General features: G+C 48.6%; 1 protein-coding gene across 2 annotated transcripts in view; it reads left to right on the top strand.

The window, feature by feature from the left end:
• The window catches only part of Toll-6 (Toll-like receptor 6), a 77,525-nt gene extending 60,154 nt beyond the window's left edge, over positions 1–17,371 (top strand). For both annotated transcript variants that reach the window (XR_013081073.1, XR_013081070.1), the window contains 2 exons: positions 16,320–16,390; positions 16,827–17,371. The gene's annotated coding sequence lies outside the window, so the exon portion shown is untranslated. The remainder of the gene's footprint in view (positions 1–16,319; positions 16,391–16,826) is intronic.
• Positions 17,372–18,064: the final 693 nt, after the last annotated feature.

Genomic DNA, 18,064 nt, shown 5'->3' with positions numbered 1-18,064 from the left:
GACTATTTCCATTTGCAGGATTTACAACCGCCGTTTCGCGCAACCTCCCGTAATTGCGCCTCGTAAAAAATCCTGCGTCCCTCCACCGGTTCAAGGATAGCGCAACGTCGAAGATCGTCGACGCCGAGAATCGCCGACTCCGGTACCGGCTGCAGCCCTCTGCGTTGTTTGTTATTATCCTACGGCTTAATTAATCACAATTACGTTTGATTAAATATCCTGCCGCGCGACGAACGATAATTGTAACAAAGCGACTCCGCTCGTTTCGCTCCCCGTAGTCGCGCGTCGTTGGAGCACCGACTTCGTTGGTCGCTCGTAATATTTTTCGCTCGCCCAGCTTCTCGAATAATTCGATGAACAATTGCTCGCTGATGAAACGCGTTTTCCGAGTACAACCGGAAATAAACTCGACGTGCACGATGCTCTCGACGAACGGAGCGCGAAATAATAGAAAAAAACGTGCCGTTCACGCGGAAAGTTAACAATATACTTGTCAATCGATCGCGGGATAATCGCAGTCGCGCGTGGCACGATCTCCACGTCGCGTCGGGTGCGGCCCCCGATTAAATCGACGCAAAGGCGTCTCCTCGATGGCTTGATTTTAGTTTCCTCGAATAACCTCCGAACAGTTTGGTCGCTGTGCATCATAACCGTGTTTCGAGCGAATGCCTCTTTACATTATCGAGACGTTACTTACTAAATCGAGTCCATTGCTGGAGTTGCGTACCCGTTAATAACGAAACGCCCTAGATAAATAGGGGCGGGATCGATGGGGAAGCCGGCACGTGCGAATGACGCGCGCGGCTGGTAATCCGCCTCAAAAAGACATAAAACTGCGCGAGGTTCGATGGCAGGGCCCGTAATCGAGCCTGGCACGTGACCGGCCATTGAAATTGGAAAATCATGATCAGGAAAAGTTTTTAATACGACCGCCATCTGGCCCGCTATAAGAAGGGGGAAAGGGCGCACGAGGTGGTTGCCCGGGTGCGAGAGCGGACCGACAACTAGTTCGGGGTGGAAGGACCGGTAAATTTCTCGGCTCGCTGTGCCAAAAAGTTCGTTCCCGATTGGCCGTGCAGTTGGACGTAACGGCGTTCTTTGGATATATTTAAGCGCAATGGCGCCAAGGTGCAGCGAGGAGGAAAAGGAAGACAAAGGGAACGAAGGGTGGAAACGTTGGGTCGTAGAGTTCGGAGAAAGGAACCTCGTATAACAGAGCAGCAGCAGGTGCTCCAAGGCCACGAGTTTCTCGCGCGCGCGCAGCTTGCCAGGTTATTTCTTTCGGCTTCTCGACCCCCGAAATGATTGGTCGCACCTTGCATCGGTTATGCGCTTTTTACTGGGCGGCCTGCACGCGGCCAAACTTGGACCCTGCGGAAGCCAATAATTTAAAATCTGGATCCTTGGCCAGCAATCGGCTGAAACTTCTCGGAATCGAGACGGAGGACGTACGAAATTGATTGAACTAGGATCGAAAATGTTGCAAGTTCGATGGAGTCTGCCGTCGCGTTACGAATCGAGAATTGTTTCGAAACACGGTCGTTGAAAGGGTTCGAAAGAAGCACGATTCGTCATGGGAGGCTGTGCGTTTAAAGCGACGACGGACGGTTAAATCATCGCCGCGCCGGTGCGTCGTAATCGAGCGATCAATCTCTTTCGTCCGCGTCGCGACGAGCACTTGGCGAAACCGACGCGATAGGCTGAAAATAATTTCGATGGGAAAAAATGGCGGGCAAGAGGAAAAGTTGCACGGAACGCGAAATAAATTGGAGCAACTGGTCGGAGCGAGTGAAAAGAGCTCGATAAAACATCTGTACGTCGAGCCGGGACGATAAATTTTCTAGCGCCTCCGGTCGGCCCTCGTTCGACGCCGATATTCCTTGCGTACATCGAACGGCGTATTTGCCATTTATACCGGATAACCGAGTTCTACGTTCTCGCGAACCGTACGGGATTGCCCCGGAAGAATCCGTTTCTTGTTCGGTGAAACCTTCTCCTCGAGACAACTTAAATCGCCCGTAAAAGATTTTCACCGAGTGGCCCGGGCTCGATCGTAACGAAGTCCTGGCTAGTGTAATTGCGATCGGATAAACAATGTCGGTGTACTCACGCTCCCTTCGACCGATCGGCTTTTCTCCTATCTTTCCTCTTTGCTTGCTCTTCCTTGATCGCCGCCGCCGCCGCCGCCTCCTCCCCGAGAAACTCGTTCGTCCGGCGTGCTTCACCGTTCCGCCTGGCTCTCCTCTCCTTTTCCCGGCCAGTCCGTGCAACCGACCGGAATCTGATCGTAAAGGTCAAAACGACTGTCTCTGATTGATTTACCCACGGTCAATACACGGTGAAGAATTGTTTGAGAGCGCCTTCGATTCTATCCTCTATCCTGAACATCCAATTCCCGTATCCAATGGAGAGCTTTCCCCGGCGAGCGGTACTTATTCTGCCCGCTATCGTTCAGCCTCGGAGTAACCTCTGCAGTCGTTCCGGATTCCTTCGAACCTTTTCTTCCGCCTTCGATCGAACATTAACCGTTTGCGCCCCCGCGGAACGCGATCCACCTTCGATTCAAACTCTCCCTGGATTTCCTCTCCAACCTCCTCGAGGCGATCAGCCGCGTTCCCTTTCGGCCTTCAACCACGCGGAAAGTCGTTAAGTTCGACTCTTGGTGCCCGCATCGCGTCGAACCGGCCGGGATCGTCTTGACGTATTTTCGAGCGGCGTCGCGTTTTCCGCTCGACTAGAACTCTCGCGGTGCTCGAACAGATTCACCGACGAATCGTTATGAAATATCGTCGGTCGGACAGTTTTACGAACCGCGGTCAGAAAGGGATAAACCACCACCGAGACTGTCCTCTGTCGTTTTAGTTCGCCGCTCGCTGTTATCCGTCGATCCTCCATCCTCCATCCCCCTCGGCCGACCCGCTATCAGCCCTGCGGTTTGGTCAGGCGTTTATTGCGATTGCGGATTTTTGTTTGTCCAGCAGATTTTTCGCGGTCGCGCGAGATTTATTCGAAGAGTCGCGCGAAAGCTTTGACGCGTCTGCGTATGATGGACGTGAATTCCTGTTCGGACGACGAACGATACCGATGAAAAATCGCTCGAGGAACGGAGAGTGTAATCCCCGCAATTTTTATTTCGTTCCGTTCTGTTTACTTTCGGCTCGCACGGGATTCGACATTCTGTCGGGCGTAACAGGCTTATCCGGCGATCGTAGATTGTCCAAATTAGCGTCCAGCGCACCCGACGTCATCGGCCACTCGTATTCTACCGATTCGCAGGGGGGCCAGAAAAATTTACATCATAATAGAACGTCGTCGAACGGGGCAGAGATTCCATCACAGAATAATCGTACGGAATTTAGATTATTTCCATGGTCTGTAGAAACATTTTTAACGCTAGATTTACGGGCATTGATTGCTCATCGAAACGTTGAGAGCCAACCAAGTTGCAAGTATACCTTGTTGAGTGGTTTGGTGTATCCGAAAGTTTCGGGTATAAAGTTCGCGAAGGTATAGAGAGTATGCTCCGTTGAAATCAGTGTTTATAGCCAGTTCGATCGATCCTGCGTTGCGTTTTACCATTTTCCTTCGTAGCTGTTTCGAGAGGTTTGCGAGTCTCTCGATTAATTCGATCGGTAGCTCCGTCGATCGACGAAACGAACGGTTTCTTCGAATTTCAGGCTCGTCATCCAACCACCAGCCTGGCAAATGAACATGTTTTCGAGAAGTTTCGGCCGACGAGCGGCTTTCGGTCGGCCGAGAGTCGAGACAGTAATTATTTTGCCGGAGCTCGATGAAGGGAACGGTGAGCCGCGCGCGGAAACTTTTCTTCGACGTTGGTGGAAAAGTTACTGCTCGGAACTTGCGCATAATACCCGAGTGAAAAGCGTGGCTGCGTCCTTACCGCACACGCTCGCGACCCAAGTAACGTCGAGTGCACTTTCCAAGTATGTAGTTGGCGAAAATGCGACTGCGACGCGGGAAAACCCGGCTGCGATAACGGAAATCGTGACACACACCATTTTCCCTTGGCTCGTTTCGCCCCCGACCCTTCGGCTCCCGTTTTACTTATCGAAATCGAACCAATCCGCTGCTCGTCGTTTCGTTTCGCGTGCGTAACTAGGACGACCCGGATAGCGAGCTCCTCGGTTCGATTATTCCAAATAATACGCGGTCCCGAGCGGACCAATTTTCCCTTATTTAAAACCGTTACTTCGGACAGCGAATTAGCGTCGATTATTCGTCTATATTTTTATTTCGGGTTTTAGAATTTTATAGGATTGGAATTACTTCTCGTTTTCTAGATTATAATTCAGAAACCTGAGTTACGATATAAATGTGACATAAAGATACGTACAAAAATAATTATACTCGCTTTGAGGGCGCGTGCGTGCGTGCTAGGCGTCGGTGTCTGTCTAAGGAGTAACGGTGGTTGCAAAATTGTCCCCGGCTATGTTTTACGACGGACGCGCGTCGAGTAAACTCATCGGTGCACTTGACTCGTCTGGATCAAGTACGTGGCTGGCATGCGGAAAGGTTTTACGCTGGATAGAAAGAGACCGTGGCTCCCGGCACTCCGGCACGAAGTTTCCGATTACTTTGTAAGCTTCGATTCAAGTTAGTCCATAGCGAATTATGTCGTCCCCTTTGAAACCCCTTTCGGATCTTGGGACGCGCGAAACGATCGAACGACGCGACGATCCTCGACGATCGTTCTCCGGCTGTTCGACGAGCGTTCTCTCCGCTCGCATCGGGCTCGGAATTAACTGCAACGAGCATCGTTTTTGCCGAGCGTTACTGTCGCGGTTCTCGGTTGTTCCAATTACCGGCTAATCCCGCAAAAAGTCCGCGTCGAATTCAGCACGGTCGGGGCATTCGATTCCGGTGGTCTTAGCGAAGTTTCACGGAGACCCGAAATCGCTGGACGGGACCACGGGTACGGGAAGCCGGTTACCCGGCTACCGCCATTTAAATTCGACTGCGAAAACTATGTTAATTTGACAGCGAGCGAGAGGGAAGAGTCGGACGGAGATGGAGGATAACGACGAAGCCCGCCGAGAGATAAAGCGTCAAAGGGGGAAAAGAACAACCGAGAGAAAAGGAGATTCACGGGGAGGCAGAGAAAAAAAAATAGCACAGAGAGGGAAGGAGAGACGCGTCAGGTGAGCCGGAAAATCCGGTAGCAGTTTTCAGGGGTAGAAACGACGCTTCGAGTCTTCGACGAGGGTCGAAAGGTGAGGAAGAGGGTAGGTGCCGAGCAAGTACAAAGCCGTGGGAAGGGTGGACGCAAAGAGTGCTCGAAAAAATTTATCGAGCGCAGCACTTAACCCTCGCCACGATTTAAAACAGTCCGACGCCGGTGTTTCAAAACAGTTTCCCTCCGACCACGACCCCGAGGGTGATAGGCAAACACGCTTGTCGTTCAGTTTCCTCGGAGGATCGCGACGATTGCCGACCCTACTTACGCGTTTAATCGTGATCGGAATAGGCAACAAGCTCCAACTCCCGATCCTGGAAGAAATTCAGACCGCACTGGACGGATAATACGATCGAGCGACTGTTTCACGTCAACCCCGCGGCGCCCGGTGAAAATTCAAAGGACGAACCATAATATGTGCTCATGGAAGAACGAGCCGCTCCGTGAAAATATTGTGGATTACATTTTTTCGGGGCAAAACGTAATTCCGTGGTGTTTCATGGACAGACGGGCTAGTTATTTCGGGCTTTCCATCCCCTTTGCCGCGGCCGTGCGATACGCAGTTGGGGAAAATGTGAAAGAGCTTGTCCATCCATTCTACTGCCGGCGGCGAGCTCATACATAGAGCCAGGCCGCGTCATTGGTCGAACGATAACTCCGGTTCCCTTTTCGTTCGTTCAAGGGGAAGGTACGCGACTGTCGCTGAATCGCGTTGCTGCGACGTCGGATAACATTCGGACCTGATCGTCGAGCTTTCCCCTATTTTTAGTTGCCTCCTCGTTTCGCAACTGTGCGTATCCTCGTTTGTACGTTCGATCCTGTTACTCGGTTAACCCTAAGATCACGCTTTCGTAAGCTAAAACTATCGAGACGCAACGTCGTGAACTCGATACAGACGAGAGTAACGGAGCTGTCGTCGCACGTAGGTGACAAACAAGATTGCATGGCGGAGACTGTGCAGCTGCTGGGAGGCCTGCAAGATATCTTTTTTTGCGGCCAGACCGAAGTCTGTTGGGGAAGCGTAATGTGCTCGAACGGAGCCCTTCCTGATATTTGAAGCTTCGCGTTTTCATCCTTCGTACGAGACCCATTACAGAAAATTTCAATATTAGCTATAACACTTTGAAATAAATAAAAGTAACGATTAATGTCGTTACCATCTCGATCGAGGAAATCAGAATTACGGTCGCTGGGTAAGCGGTAATTCCTCGTCGCAACTCACAGCTTCCGTGGCCAGAATCAGATCGCGTTCTCGCGAAAATTTCCAATTATCGTATACGTTTACGAGAACTTCCTCGAGAAGTTTTCACCACAGTTGGTGGCACGGTCGAGCTTAACTCGACTACTCGACGGTTTGACTGTCGTAAAATTTTTAAGATGAAACGCGAAACTGCCAGGAGGAGAGATGTCGTGGAGAACAAGTGCTTTTGGGTCGCGGGAAATATAAAAAGGGGAGGGGGTATATCCATCTATCCGTGCTTTCGGGAACGAGGCCGTCGTACCCGTCAGCTTGGTCGGTCCGACGATAAATTCGATGCTCGTTCCGATGTAAGAGGACTTCCACATTGTGTTGGGTCGGACAACTCGATTCGTATCAGGATCACGGTGATCGACGAATCGGAACGGAGGGGACATGATCCGCGAGACGTCGGTCCGATTCCAAAACTAAACCGAAATTTGAGGGACGCGAACCCACGGCTTTCCATCTTTACCTCTCGTCCACTTGACTCGACGACATACGTCGGATCGAACGCTGAAAGAGAAGCTGCAAAGTTCACGGTCGATGGGCGTTTATTCTTCGGAAGCTTCGGCGAAGAGGGTGACCGTCGACCCTCTGAAAATCAAATTAATATACTGTGAATCTTGGGAATCGATAGACTTTGTCGTTTCGCTTTCGTTTGCGTTTTACATGTAACGAACGCTAGGGAGAATTTACGATAATTGGTTAACGGTACTAAAAATGGTTCTTTTTTATCAAGTGTGCTTTTATTATATTTCCTAGGAGAAATACGAATAGGGAAAGAAAGTTTTCAGTAATAAAAGAATCGAAGTTGGTAAAAAACAAGGGGTTTTCGCGTCTAAATCGTTGTTTTGGACGCTTCGCTTGAATTCGAGGATACTCGGCAGAGATACTAGCGAAATCCACGTTCGGCGAAAGGAGGAACTTTATATCGCCACTTTTATGTCACCGCGCGCGAAAACGTCAGCTCCGTGCAGCCATCTCTATGATATTTTATGCGAAATTCATACATTTCAGTTTCAGCAACAAACAGGGTTTTGCTCGTATCCAAGAGTCGCAGTCAGCGAAGCTGATCAAACAACAAATACCAGCCAGGGTTTTGTCCCAAAGGGACATTTTTTTACTGCATTGCCAAAATTGCCGCGCAAAGGTACGCGCAGATGGCGAGCCGCGATAAGAAAAATTTGTGCCCGTGCAACCTTGCACTGATTTACCGATACTTGCCGATCGCTATCGGCACCGATGCTCGCCAACCGTGACAAGTTTATTTTATTCGAAAGAGGATCTCGTTTTTCAAACGCACCGGCTGCGACGCACGATTCGGTATTAGCGTTAGATAGAAATGTTTAAACGTATAACAACGACGATTCGAATAACTCTGGATTGGAACTATAACAGATTATAGTCAAAGATAGATAGAAAAATGTATTATAACAGAATATCTAGCGGAATACGATTTAACTGGAGTTTGAAGTATCCAGACTGTCCGTCTGGAAGTAAAAAAAGGTCACTCGCGTGCAATCGAACCGCTTCTGCCTCGAGCGTTCTTCTCTATTTGTAAAAATAAACAGGTTATCCAGACGAGCCGTCTTAAATGCCCCACCCTGTATAATAACATACTTTACATTCAAGTAGCGCGAAGACTAGTTATAACGCATTCCTTGGCGGTTATCGGCTTCATCGTTCACAGTCACGAAGAAAAGCGACATTCCGCGAACGACCTCTCTCGTTCCAAGGTACTTGCATCGAGTAGCCGGTGCAACGACGATCGGAATCAGGATCGTTGGAAAACGTATAGCGCTGCTCGATAACAAAAAAGAGTCCCCATCGCAGAAACTTGTTACCGTTATTAGGGAACGTATTAATATTATAATTAATATTAGCATAATCGTTATTATAAGAAACTTCCATTACAGTCCCTCCGATTAATATCTAGGAACAACAGGGAGACCAAATTACACATGCATATTCGAGATGAATACATTTCGTGAGTTAATTGCATGCGCGCAATTATCGCTTAGTATGCGCGCGCGGGTCGATAAACTCCGCGGTAGCGGTTTTGATAATTGCGCGTTTCGATGCGAGGAAAACAGTCGCGATGGATGGGAAAGTTGCGGGGGAAAAGGAGAACGGTAGCGCCTTAGGGTTTGTTTGGAGTTTGGTTGTCCGGTCGGTCGGTTTCGACGTACAGATTACCTTGCAACGAAACGCGAAAAGCTCAACTCGCCGGTCTAGACGCTGCAAAGAAAATGAAAATGTTCCGTGTGGGTACCGTAGCGCATCCGGATCCCAGTTTCCGGATAACGGTAGGACAAAATCGTCGCTCTCGGTACATTTGTTAGCATGAAAAGTGCTCTTACATTGTGCTCGGTCGAATAGGCCGGTCCGCGGTCGGATCGGCACAAATGGCCGAATCGAAGCGGAGAGAACAAGCGTCGAGGTCGTCGTCCCTATGCGTCATTTCGCCTCGCGGAGAGCCAGCCGGCTAGTCGAACCAAAATTTCCATGCCGCGTTCTCCCAATCACCGCTCTCTTTCCTTTTTCGTCTTTTTCTTTTATCTTTTATTCCGCAGCTTTTTCCCCGGACCCGGCTTTTTCACCCTTTTTCTCGTGCGATTACAAATAGAAATTTCAGGTGCTCGTGCTCGCGTTAAACTCGACGGAGCCAATTCTCGCCATTGATTGGGAATCATTTTTTTCCCCCGTTTTGTTTCGACCTCTCGTTGGACGGTGACGCGCGTGCAAATTTTCGAAACAAAACAGTTATTGCCTCGGTCCTGCCCAGCGCGTTCGAACGTAATAATAACCATTTGTCGGTAGAATTTGTTTCCGGCTCTATTCGGCCAACAATAAGGTTATGAATCGCATCTCCGCGACTTTGGAAACATTTCGGTGACAGTTTTTAATCCACCGTTTATTGATATTCGTTAAACGAGTTACGATCGTTTCGTTTCAACAATAATAGCGTCAATCCGGTTCGGTAGTTTTTAGGACCGCAAACGACGATACCTTTTTAATCAAATTTTCTTCGAAACGTCTCGTTGTGATGCAATTTTGTTTCAAGGACACCGCGACCAGGCTGTTACACTCGTAATTTCCAATTTCTAAAAACGCGATACATCCGCGCGTACACCTGTGCACGGCAATCGGTTTTTATTCCGTGGCGGATTCGAAGGGAAATCGAGTCTCCTCGAGTCGAAGAGAAATTAAAGCGTCGCGGCGAGTGGAAAAGTGTTGCGGGTGCCTCGGTGATTCTCGTTTCCCGTCGCGTTTTTGAAACGCTCGTTATCGAAGCTGCGCTGCCTTTCGACCGGATAGATTCGATTCGCATTCAGAGCCGGTGGAACCGAAAAAAAACGAGCCACTGCGGCGTCGTCATTCCGTCGTGTCATTCCATTTCAGAAGCCGCGCCGCGCGTGCAACGAGTCGAAATTTGAATGACGCGTTTCCCGATCACGCCTCGTTTCTCTCGTCTCTCTCGTTCCTCTCGTCTCGTCGTTCTTTGCCTCTGTCGCCTCTTCCTCGTTCGAATTCGCGCGGACAAAACGCGAAACGAGATTTTTGTTCGCTTCTGTCCGACGTACAACCACTGATTCTTCCACGAGGCGAAACCATGAACTGTATTTCAAGTTTCCTATTCGTTGGTATTCGTGACTTCCGGATAGACCTTACAGTTTCCATCTTCGGGACGAAGAGATCTATTAAAAAAGCAGGAATCAAAGCTCCCCCATCGAGAAAGTTCCGCAGACTTGGCCGTCGATCGAAACCTTTGAGCATCGGTGGGGTAGTTTGCGATCGACGCTGCAGAAAATTAAGCTTCGAAGAGAAACAGATTCCATCGGGACCAGAGTTTGTACTGGATTCTTTCGCGAACGAACGTTCCGACTGGACTTTATCCGGGTCGTCGGTAGATTCTCTCTCCCCGAGGCTAACGTACAAAATTTATTTCGTTCCTCCTTTCAAACCACGTACCGCGGTGGCTTAGCCTTGTTATTATTGTTTTATGTGGCGAGAAAGGAGACTCGCGAAAGCCGTGTTTATGATATACCTTTGAATCATGCAACAGCTTAAAGCGTAATGGGAGGGTAAAATGTGTCGCAGGGAGGCGCTCAAGGAGCATTCAGATTTCGTACGACGAACGTCTCCGCGCTCGATAACGTATATTCCAGCGAAGATTAAATTTCGAAAGCAATTATCCTTTGTAGGGAAAAGTTCCTATTGTCTTTGCGGGAAGCCTTGTTTCCACAGTTTCCCGAGTCTATCGGTAAATGTCGCAGAAACACAACATCGGTCGGTGCAACTTCCCCCCCTCCGCAAAAAAAGAAACACATCGAATTTACATGTTGCCCGAATATCGAGAGGATCGTGCGCATCCCCTCGGGCAGAAAGTTTGCTAGGGTCTCCCCCCGCGCGTAGAAGGGAGTTTCCGCGTGGCGAATAAGGGGTAGGGAAGGCAATTCGGTTTCCAGGACCGCGACCGCGGCACTGTCGCTCGGATGTACGTAACAAAATAGAGGGTACCGCGTCACGTTTTGTTATCCGTCGTTGTCGATGGCCGATGGGTTGGGCGAAAGAGGAGCAGGAGGAGGACGTGGAGGAGGAAGCGGGGGCTGGAAAAAGGAAGAAATAGGGAAGCGGGCAGAGAGATACATCGGAGAAGTTTCTGCAGACTTTCGACTTGGCAACGGCAACGACGAGGAACCTTCAATTTTAATGAACCGAGCACGAAGTACAGATAGAAAAGGGGGGCAGCGTGTTCGGGCGAGGAAAGTTTCCTCCGCCCGGTTCTCGTTGCTCGAAATCCTGGCGAGGCGAATTCTCAGCTTCGTTGTGAATATTGGAGCCGAAGTTTCGCCGGATGTACACGGGCCGCGGAGCAGACGAAAGAACGGGAATAGTGCGTCGTAGCTATGGAGAGCCGGTCTTATTAGCCCTGGCTGGCGATATTCGCGACAGAGTCGGCCGTTGAAAACAATCGGCGAACGTGCAGAAGCGCAACCTGTGCCCCCGCCCCCACCACTGAGCCTGCTTCCCCTCTCTCCATCCCCTGCTAGCCATATGGAATGTTAATAGACACGGAACAATAGGGGATTTCAATTTCACAGCGCGTTAACGACGATCGGGGACGCGGTAATGACGGTTAATAATGGCCGCGGGTGCACGGAGCGCGAGAGCGGTCGGTCGATGTCTTAATTGCTGGTCATTGCGATAATAAAAGTAATACAAATCGGAATGCAATCGGAACGGCGTTATTATGCGCGATATTAATTAACGTCCCGGCATTATTAGAGGCGCTGTTGCGCAGCGACGGCCTCGCCTCGTTGTTTTGCAGAATAAATTCGCCGACCGGCCGACGCGACGGTCCGCCAAAGTTCCCTCCCTCTCCATTTTTACGCTTCTTTTTTTTTATATAATTATTGTTATTATTATCATCGTCTTGGTCGCTTCCCCCGTCCCGGTCTCGTCTTCCTTTTGTCTTTTCGATCCCTTTCCATGCACGATTATCCGTAGGTTCCGCTATCGGCTTTAATTAACACGCTCGCGTTATATTCACTCTGTCGTGAACGGTTGAGACAAAGGACAGTGGCTCTTTGTTCATCTCATCGGCGAAAGCTCTTTCACACGCTCGAGAGCCATAGGGTAGGGCGTGTCCACTCGTGCAGGTTCTCCCTTCAGAACCAGTTCCACTTGTTTGTAAACACGGAAGGACTTCTATACGGGGGTGGAATTTCAAGACCGCTTAATACGTTTCATTATTTCCGCGGGACTGTCGCCGTTACCATTGTCGTTTCTCCGCCAACCCCGTCGCCGCCTTCTCTCTATTCCTCCTTTGATATCCTAATCTAGTTTTAATTCGAGACGAGAACGATCGCGGACCCGACGCGACCGCGGCTGTAATTAACATTGCCTCGGACATTTATTTAACGCCGAATCCCGTGCCACTTTTACCCGTAACGAAACTCGGCGATAAGTACGAGAGATAAGCGCCAGAGATAACTGCAGCCTGATACGTTGATGATTCTTTCTTTTCAACGGTGCCACGCTCCTCTTTTGTGTTCCGTTGTCGGCCGCCTCCGAGGCATTCGTTCGCGTTGGAAACGCCTTTTCGTTTCTTCTCCCGGAGCACTTTGATTACGAGAACGCGGATCACCTGGACGATCTTGGGATCGTTTCGAGTCGAGATATTGGAATCGTTGTTTTCGTTAAAAAGAAAAGAAAAATACTTAGTTGGCAGATTAACGGCCCTCGGACATTAGTATTAACCGACGTTTGACGAGCGTCTGTACGACGGACGTAAAATTCCACGAAAGGGTAGCTCGCGCGATAGGACTCTTACCGATACTCCAATTATTTGTTTAGGCGGTCTTGTTACCGCTTTTGCGGCTGTGAATGCGCGCAAACGATGTGTTTAAAGTTCCACTCGTCGAGGAACCATTTCGTCCCTCGTTAAAATATTTCTCGCCCTTCGCATCGGCATCTCGTAATCGCGTCGTTATTATTTTTCGAATTAGCGCCCGAAGCTACTCGTATTTTACGGTAACTAAGCTGTATTAATAACCAAAGGTATCACTGCTAGCCGATGCGCTCGTAAAAGTAATTTAAGCGATCGCGGCTCGATTCTCTTCTGGTCAGGCTCGTACTTTTTGCATTCGAGCATGTTCCCGTGTCCCTTTTTCTCTATTTCGTTTTCTGAACGAGTCGTTGGTTGAAATTCGAGCCAAGAAAATCGCGAAGAAGCTGCCTCGGATTACGTCCTCGTTCGCGCGCGAAATACGAAGGTATTTTTCGTAAGTGGCAGCCGTTTTGTGTATTGAGCTCCGGGAAAAGAATCTATCGGCATTTTGGTGATTCGGGAGCCCCGATCTAATCACGGTTAGGTTAAATTTTACAAGTATTTTCGAAGAGCTCGCGCATTTCTCGCGAGACAAGCCGTTCGAGTATTTTCTTCTACGAGCGGATCGTTGGACGAAATTCAGGCCAAGAAAACCGCGGAGGTGGCCGATCTGCGGGTGTTTGCGCCAGAAAGAAAGTAATATCATTCAAAAGCACCGGAAGTTATTCCCTGATGCGAAAGTTTCTCCATTTTACATTACAGGAATAGTCCGCGGAAGATGTTAGTCGCGGAGAAAACTTCATCTCCGCGATAACTTTTCCAATTATTATCAGATGGCAAATGGACAGTCTTTGTGTTTTCCGTGGACGGGCAGAGGCGGGGAGGGGGAGTCGGAGCGAAGGAGGTTGAGAGGAAGGAGGAAGTTCAGGAAGTCCCAGGGAGCTTGAGCCGCGGTGCACAATACCTTGGTGATAAACCCCGGCGGACCGGTGAGGAATCTATTTTTGATCGAATAGTCGATGTTTTCCAACCGCTTGCACGCGCTCTCCATGGGCAAAGATTTCACTCGACTATACGCCGGAGAGAATTCATCGAGAACGCGTGCTCCCGTCCCATCGACGATCGAACAATCGCGTTAACTTCCTCCGAGCTAGCTCGGTATTCCACGCGAGGACGTCTTTCGCGATCGTTTCGAGCGAAGAAACTCGAATAATCGTCGAACCGGACTGAAAAGGCTCCCCGAGAAATCGAGAGGTTGTTTTTCGCTGGACTTCTCCGCCTCTGCCCGACTTCGCATTACTTATTTCTTTCGAGGCAGTTTCCACGACAGTTCCAATCAGGAACCGGTAACAGAGTTGGGCAAATTTTATTTACGAATAACAACATTTTTCAATTCTTTCGTCTGCTCGAGCATCCGTTAATGGATTCTAATTTCGAAAGTTAACTTACGTATCTGACATTTTTATTAGTTGTTCGCGAAATTGTTGTCCCTTCGCCAGGACTTGTCACGATCTTTTGATCTTAGTTGAACCACTATTCTTCTTTTCTTCCTGCTAGAACAGGAATCGATTGTTTCCAGAATCCGATACTCCCTCCGGGTGACAAAGTCATCGATCGGCTTTTATTTGCATGCGCAGGCGGTGTATAATTAATCACCGAAACGCGCGTACGCGATTCCGTCTAATTGATAATACAATACGTCGGCAGTCGCGTCCACTTTGTATCGACATTCGAAGCTGAAGCTGTTTGCAATATTTGCAACGATCGCAGAGAGGGTACAGTGGACGAAGGAACTCGTTGACGTTGGGTTGGAAAATTTTGCAACGCGATCGAGCGTTTCCCTCGTTTCCGGCCGCTTGGCAGAGAGAATTATCGCATCGATGCGTGAAAAATTAAAAGGTTTCAAATTAATAAATTTTGCGCCAACGTAATATCTTCTCCGGCAATTTTCTGCGCGAAGATCCCATTGATTCGCGCTCGTTGGAATAATTTTACAAACGACCACTCCTTCCGCCACAAAATCGGGAAACAAAAGAGACGCGCCGCCCGATATCCCGAGTCATTATTAATTTCCCCGGCCGGGTTCAATTAAATCGCCGTGCAGCGCCTTGGTCGCGTCGAGAGGAACGGGGAAAAAGTTACTCGAGCGACTTCGACCGCGCTGTCGCGGCTGCTCTTGTCGTAACCCGTAACTCGTCGACTACTTTTTTCTGTTTTTAATTCACAGCTACCTTCGTTTTTCTCCTGATGCATCTGGCGCTCCACGGCTCGCAGTTTAGCGAAGGGTTGAAGCGCGCGTAGAATAAATCACCAACTATTAGGAAATTCGAGGTTCCATCGAGAACCGTCGCTCCGAGCTGCCAGACATTTTCCTCTATTTCGCGGTATTTCACGGTTCGTCGTACGTTTTATAGATTATTTAAACGTCGTTGTTGCTCTCGAAGCGGTGGAGGAAGATCGTGGAAACGAAACCGAAATCGATGACGCGCATTACGTAATCTTATTGGCCCGTAAACGAAACCCAATGTTTCTGAAATCGCTTTGACGAGAATTGGAGATTGGATCCGTGAGGTTCCCGATCGACGGATCATGATCACGTTTTAGTCATTGCGGGGTTTGCGCGCACCGTGCTTAGCGTTTCCCCGGGGACGATAAAGGAACATTGATGTCCGACCTGTGGAAGCTCGTCGACGCGTACTCAGGTATTTCCGAAACAGTAAAACCATCGCAGCGCGGTGCAATAAAACTCGACGCGTTCCAATCAAACGCGTCCGAAGTTCCGATTCGTTTCCAGCTGTCTCGACAGACTCGTCGGCCTCCGCTTGTATCAATTTGTCTCGCATTCAGGGAAGATGGACGACGTAACAAGCAGCCGAGGCGAGGCGAGACGAAGCGTCGGACTCGCCATATCCGTTCATCGAGGCGTAAGAGAGGTTCAAGTAACCGGAATTTCAACGCGGACGTTTCCACCGAGGAGTCGCGATCCCGACACGCCCGCAGCTTTTTCCTCAGCCAGACACCCAAGGATCGTCGCGTCTAGACGCGACAACCGCGGGAAACGTGGAAACGCGTTCCGACATAAGGGGGACACAACCAACCGGAAGCTTAAATGCATTTCTAAAAGCGCCTCGGACGAAGGAAAGGAAAACCTGCAGACTGCGCGCGAGCTGAAACTTGGGAACGCTCGTCTATTGTTGCAAAACTAAAAATCAAATTCAGAACTCGGCGATTTATAACGTTTCAAATACACATACGCTATTTTTTATCCTATAGAATACAGACAAGAACGATTTGGAAAAACGAAATTCCATTCCATCGTTCCATGTTCCTACTCGTGTTTTCGGTTGCCGAAGAAACAATTGAGCGCGAACATTCGAGCCGGACACACCGTGCATGTACAAATTGTCGTATCTCTCGGCGACCACCAGCGTTTCGCGTTTTATTTCCTGGAAATACGTTCGACGGAGAATTTGTCACGGCGTCGTGGGCGTCGCAGACGTTGACGTGATTTATAGGTGGTGTAACAGGACGTTTCGCTTTTTTTGTTTCAGGTGTGAACTGTTGCCAGAAGTATTATCGATTCGCATTACGTATGAAGTAATTGGAAATCACAGTGGGCAAGGTGAGTAATCCTACGTTCTCTCCTCCCCTCGAACATAATGAAACCTTCTATTTTCGCGTTGTCTAAGCTCGGGGAAAACTCGAGATATTTTGTCGCGACGGTCGCTGAGCTCGAGAAGCATCCGCGTTAATATTACAAAATTACAAGATCAGAGAAACGAGACGCATAGTTTCTGATATTTTCTTGTGCGTTCTGCAGGCATAATGTCGAAGCAACTCGACTCGTTTAACGTTCCGTAGTAGCGGAACGACGTTCCTTTGATCGTTCGCAACGAGATTCGTTTTCGAAATTGCCATTTCCCAGATTTCCGCCATTTATTTCGCGTTAAATCTAAATGCAACTATTTCGTCGGAACGATATAGACCATAGAGCAATATTTATTAGAAATCCACGCGTTAGCATTCCTCTAATCGCGCGTGTCCTTTTTCTGTTTCAGGATTCCCGACTGCCGCGATGTTTCTCTCTACTTATTATCAAGAAGTATTTCTTACTATCGCAATGTACTCCGTAACACGGTGTGCATCTAAAGTAAACGGTTATTCGTGTTTTTGAGAATCGTGATAGCTTCGTAGTGTGCAAATGTAATTAGGGCAAAACTAAGAGAAAAAAAAAAACGAAACGAACACTGCAAAACGAAAAAAAAAAATGACAAAAAAAACGTAATGGAAAAACACACAACCAAACGTACACGAACACAACACACGCATACACGCACACGTACACCGAGCATACTACCTTTATTAACTCGTAATTGAAACGAAGTAACAAGTTTTCTCTCTTTCTACTCGACACGATAGTTTAATCCAATGATCGATTATTAAAGAATGCGAAATAAAAACGAAGAGCTCGTTCCTCCCCGGACGACATATTCTCTCTCGTTTCGTCGAACGGAGATTTACTGTACATACAAGAGTTTTGTATATTTGTAAAATAGATAGGGCATTTTCTTATAAACAATAAAGTTATTTATATATATTTTAATCACAACTCGGGGAATGATTCCTTTATCCCGTCGTAGATCGCCACAGGATCATTCTCAGAGTATCGTTGATCCAACAACCGATCTCGCGGTTGGGAGTTCCGCGGAGCATCGAGATCCGATATTCCATCAACCGGTGCGTATTATGTTCGCTCGCTAATAAAGCTGTGCAAAAACATTACTGTAATTTGCATCCGGATCGGGTTCTTCGACGGTGCAATTTGTTCCGAGCAACGAATCCTCTTCCGTTATTCCGCTTCCTTTTTTAGTAAGTGATTTCTCGACGAAAAATTTCGAAACGGAAACTGACGATGTTCGGACCAAGTTTCACAGATATACGAAACACGGAAACGATAAGATTTAAAATATGTTTGGTCGTTTCGAACGACTTTGGCGAAAAAACGGAGCGGCGACTGTGATTTCGCGTGGCGAAAAACGTCCAAGGAATTATCGCTTTTCGCGCGTTCGTTTCAGCGAATTTTCATGCCAGCGGGTGGAAATCGCGGCTCGGACGACACCCCACGTCCCGGCAATTTGTTCGTTCCAAATTTCCACGGTGTTATTAACTCCCGCCTGCTATGAAGAGCCAACCACGTAGCCATGTCCGTTACATTAACTTGATTGAGAAATATCGAACAACAAGTGCGTGTATTACCGATCGGCAAATGAAATTCGTATCACGCGTACGTCAACTC

The sequence above is a fragment of the Colletes latitarsis genome, chromosome 2 (genome assembly GCF_051014445.1).
Source record: "Colletes latitarsis isolate SP2378_abdomen chromosome 2, iyColLati1, whole genome shotgun sequence".
NCBI classification, from domain to species: domain Eukaryota; kingdom Metazoa; phylum Arthropoda; class Insecta; order Hymenoptera; family Colletidae; genus Colletes; species Colletes latitarsis.
Note: the sequence above shows the minus strand (reverse complement) of the source record. Positions and strands in the feature narration are given on the sequence as shown.